The following is a 5,693-nucleotide window of genomic DNA, read 5'->3' as shown; positions in this document are numbered from 1 at the left end:
ATTTAGCAAGGTGTTCTAGGTGGATTGTGATGCTAGCAGTAGTGCTATTGGGGCTATATTGAGCTAGGAAGGTAAGCCTATTGCATATTTCAGTGAAAAATTGAATAATGCAAAGAAGAAGTATTTTATTTATGATCAAGAGTTCTATGCAATATTTTAGGCACTAAAGAAATGGAGGCATTATTTATTTCCAAAGGCATTTGTTTTGTATATTGATCATCAGGCATTATAGTACCTAAATAGCCAAGGTAAATTGAACTAGAGGCATATGAAGTGGGTAGAGTTCTTGCAGAGCTATACATTTGTGTTGAAGCATAGAAGTGGAAAGTCTAATAGGGTTGCAGATGCATTGAGTAGGAGGCAATTGTTGCTTACAGTAATGCAATTTGAAGTAGTTGTGTTTGATGAACTCAAGAATTTGTACCCTGAGGATCCTAATTTATCTGAAGCATGGAAAAGTTGTAGAGAGCTTGTTTTTGTAGACAAAACCAAGTGGCTACACTATTTGATTCAAGAGTATGTTGTTTAAGAGTAGTCAATTGTGCATTCTAAGGAGTTCCATGAGCAAAAATTTGATTAAGGAGGAGGGATGGCAGGACATTTTGGTCAAGATAAGACTATTTCCATTCTTAGAGAACATTATTTTTGGCCTCAAATGTCATAGAATGTGAAGAAGTTTCTATAGAGTTGTCAGGTTTGTCAAGTGGCCAAGGGATTTAGTCACAATACTAGACTATATCAGCCATTGCTTGTTCCATCAAAGCCATGGGAGGACATAAGTATGGATTTTGTTCTTGGTTTGCCAAGGACACAAAGGGGTAGTGAATCAGTATTTATGGTGGTTGATAGGTTCTCCAAAATGGCACATTTCATCCCATGCCACAAAACTCATGATGTTATTCATATTGCAGACTTGTTTTTTAGAGAGGTGGTAAGACTACATGGTCTCCCAAGGAGTATAGTTTTAGATAGAGATACTAAATTTGTGGGGTATTTCTAGAGAACATTATGGAAGAAGTTGAGAATAGACTTGAAGTTTAGTTCTACACATCACCCATAGACCAATGGACAGACTAAAGTGGTAAATAGAAGCCTAAGTAATTTGTTGATATGTTTAGTTGGGGATAAGCCCAAGGGATGGGATTTGATTCTACCAAAAGTGAAGTTTGCTTACAATAACTCTATAATTTAGGAGTATTGGTAGATCACCATTCCAAATTATATATGGAAATAGCCCAAGGACTACACTATAATTGAGGAAGATGGAGCAAGGGGAGAGGACAAGTGCTGAAGCTGAAGAGTTTCCTAAACATATCAAGCATCTACATGAGGAGGTCCATGCACACATTACCAAGATGAACCAATAGTATAAAGCCAAGGATGATCAAAGGAGAAGACATAAAGAGTTCCAAGTAGGGGATCTAGTTATGGTACACTTAAGAAAAGAAAGATTTCTAGTAGGCACTTACAACAACCTGAAAATGAAGAAATTTGGCCCCTACAAAATTCTAAGGAAACATGACTCAGGAAATGCATATGAGGTGGAATTGCTAGATGGAATTCACATTTCTCCTATCTTCAATATTGCAAACTTAACAAAGTATCATGATGATGGTGCAGATAAGGGTTTGATGCTAGAGCCATGTCTAATTCCTACTTCTAAGAAGGAGGAGATAGAAGAGATTTTGGATAGTCATGTGGGTAGGAGCACCAGAAATAAAAGGTATGAAGAGTACGTAGTTAAGTGGAAAGAATGATCGATAGAGGATGTAACTTGGATATTAGCAACTGAGGTTTCCCATTTGGGATTTCCTCTACTATCCATCAAGTGACAAGGTCACTTTTTAATCTACCCTAGGTGTCTAATGTAGGAGCATCTAGAGGTATAAGGGAAATCCTATGTCACCAAAAAAAAAAACCCTAGATATGGTTTATGTTTCATGTGTTTTCATTTCTAGATACCCATTTGGGTCATATAAATGTTCCAACTCTCACAATTCTAGTTTTAGTGTTGTAGGTTAGAATATTTTAGAGTTTTTAATCACCTTGGGATATGTGCGAATGCCAAAAAAATAGGAGTATGTAATTGAGCCATAATTTTGGTGAGTTAGAAGGTGTAAACTGGTTAGACAATTGCAATTTCAATTTAGAGCATTCCAAGAAAAGAATCAGGTCAAAAGACCCCACAATTTGAAAGTTATTGCTATTTTTTAGCTTTTGGGGAACCTCCTAAGAATGCTTGAAAGTTAGGTTAGGGGCATTAAATGACCTCAAATAGGGCCAAAAATGGGGGATGAGTGAAGCCGGTCCATAGGGCTATAGAGCGCTTCAAGATCTTTCCATAAATGTAAATGGTTCGTCAATCAAAGCTACGGTTCAAAAGTTATGCCTTTCGCAAGTTCAACTACCATTTTTTGAGTCTTCTAATTTTTGTACTGACTTCTAATGTGACTACTAGAGCCTTCTATTTGGGTGGTGGATGCCAATTGGCACTTTCTCAAATGTATCTATAATCCTTAACCTTTAGGGTCTATTTAAGGACATTTTGAGCATTGTAAAAGGCAGTTTAGTGTGGTGTTCGAGAGGAGGTACTGGAAGGAGAAAATTACCTCCAAATTTTATTATTGTAATCCCTTAGGGCATTCCTAAAGACTATTTTTCTCTGTTCTACGTGTAATAGCATATTTTTAAAGTTAATAAAGTTCCTCTTTCCTATTGTGTCCATTCTATTATTTGGCTTGACCCCATCACCTTGTGAGAACTAGAAGCTCAAATACCAATTGTTAGAATGTTCAAATGTGAAGAGTACTTTTGAGAGGGGAATGAATCAGAAGCAACCAATTTTTATCCTTTCAAATCCTTAATAATATTTAATTAAAATTAACATGCATGCAAGTAAGCATATAAAAAACCATAAAATGAAAGCATGGATGAACACATAACACAAGAGATTTTGGTGACCTAGAAACCCTCTAAGAATAAGAAGGTAAAATTAGGGTGGGGATGACACCCACAAAAAATTACTATAGTAATGAATTCAACCACTTTTGATGGTTTTCCCTATTAAAGGCATGCCTTGTTAAAGGCTTTACACTATATCAATAGTGACCTAGTTTGAGGATTTACAAACACTTACATGAAGTCTCACCGTATTAAATGATTTACAAATTGTTTCTAAACCCACCTAGTACATAGGATTTTCTTTACCTTCTCCAAAGGTTCTCCTGCCTAACTGTTAAGCTAACCTATCACCATAGGATTTCAACCTCTAATACAATTGTAAGAGAGTATTAGAACATTTGACCTAATTGAATGCAATCTCAAATTGTTGGATTCAAGCACTTGATCTACTCTTCCTCTTCTGATCTTTTCTAGATCTAATCTTTGGATATGTCCCCTATTTTATTCTGATCAACTGAATATATAAATGTTGTCCTTGCACTAAGTCTTTTCTCTTCACACTAAAATTTTTCTATAATCTCCCCTTATGGTATTTTCCTTCCACACATACAATGGTGAATTCATTCTCCTTATAAATAATGTGAAGAATTAGGGTTAGGTATGAATATATGATCCATATTGAATCTCAAATTCTCACTCATACTTTGCAATTTTCTTATTGGTTGCATACCTTTACCATTTTTTTGATTGGCTCCATTCAAATTTCATAGGGAATATAAGTGATTTGTCCTTATTCTTTTTCTCCTTCAAAATCTCTCTATGTTGGCTCCAAAAATAGTTCACATCATAGTCTATGCAAATACAAACTCTTATGCTAATCTTGCATTGCTCGACACATACTATTTTTGGATTTCTTAGCACTTGTTATATCCTGTGTTACTTGACATATGTTGTTCTGAGTTGCTCAACATCTAAATGATTATGTTACTCGACACATGAAATTTTTTGGATCACTTGGCACATGAACATTTCCTATATTTCTCAACACATACTATACTATGATCTGCTTAGCACTAACTGTGACTTAGCACCTACTGAAATTCTAGCTCAACATCTATTGTGTACTCAGCATGTATGATGAAAATGATTTAAGTGTGTTGACACCCATTTGTCAATACTATTTATTTGACAAACAATGTTTATAAATTAATTTAGGTGACTATTAAATGGAAAAATACATGGTGAAATTATTTCCAAAATTATATTCTCCCTCTTTATAGACATCCAAGGAGGCATGTTATTGTTAATAACAAAAATAGGCTAGACCAAGTAAACAGATCTCATCTCTCCAAATAGATTGACACCATTCACTACTAATGAAAGCTTCTTATTATGATGTTCTTCTTTAAATATTAGCCACCTATCTTCTATGTCCTTACATGGATAACCATCTATAGTAATTCTCATAATTTCATCTTGACATCTATTGCATACATGGTAATCCATAAATTTTTCCAAGATAGTGCACTTGAATAATCATTGTAGATGCGGAATAATAGGAATGTACCAGAGAACCTTGCAAAGCTCCTTTTTGGTTATTTGATTTGATTGATATCTACTAATGTGACAATCAAGGCATTGTGTTGAAAATTCATGTTGTTTATGATATATAATATGATCATTGGGACATGTATGCAATTTTTGATACTCCATTCGAATATCTTTCATAATGGCCAATAATTCTTGGCAAGAGTGGGGTAGAATGTTTGATAGTGGTAACAAACACTCACCTATCAACCAATGGAAAAAAAAATTATAGTATAAAGAAAATTAATGGTATGCTAAATAGAAGATGACAAAAATGGCATTATACAATAGCATACATGAGATTTCTACATTGGATATACCATTCATTACCTTGAAGGTTACCAAGAACAATATAACAAAGAGAAGTATTATTTAGGAGCCTCGGTATAGGGACTCCTATACCTCATCAATTAAAAGTATACCAAGTTTCTCTTCTTCATCATCATCATCATTAGATGTGCTACTATCATCATCTTCATTAGTTGAGCTTGTAACATCTTCTTCAACCCTATTCTTTGGCACATTATCAGTTGCACCAATACCAAGATCTTCAATTGTGTCCTCTACCTCAGGATCATCTTCTTCCATTGGAGCATTACCTTCTACTTTGATATTCATACATTTATGTTCCACTAGTTTGAAATCCATATTCATTGAAGGACAAAAACAATTTCCCCCTTCAATGTGATCATTTGCCTACAATATTTTTGAGCTATTTCAATTGGAATTCTTTGATTCTTCAAGCCCTTGCATTTTTTGCAGGGACAAAAACATTTTCCATCACCTTTTATTTTGAACTGAGACTACAATCTAGAAATTGTCACCTTTTTCTTGTTATGGGTTGATATTGTTTGGTGTGGACTTTCTTCATAGGAAAATATTTAGGCTATAAAATAATATCAAATATAGACATACAAGCATTAGGAGTATCATGTATAGAATTGAAAATAATGAAATAATAAAATATTAAGTATCTCATCAATAAGGGTCACATCTAACAAGTTAAATAAATTATAAAATTTAAGTATATATATTAATAAGAAAATATTTCATTAAAAAATATCATTGTAGATACATAGATCACAATGATGCAACAAGAATGAATGAATAGAAAGTCTAGGTGGGAGCATAGTTTATAACTTAATCAATTAAAATTTGATAAATTTTAGTTTCCTTTCCATTCCCCAACTCAACAAAATCTTCCA

This window comes from Cupressus sempervirens, chromosome 3 (genome assembly GCF_028749045.1).
Source record: "Cupressus sempervirens isolate cs-2001-9-10 chromosome 3, ASM2874904v1, whole genome shotgun sequence".
Lineage (NCBI taxonomy): Eukaryota > Viridiplantae > Streptophyta > Pinopsida > Cupressales > Cupressaceae > Cupressus > Cupressus sempervirens.
This window is presented reverse-complemented; position numbering follows the sequence as displayed.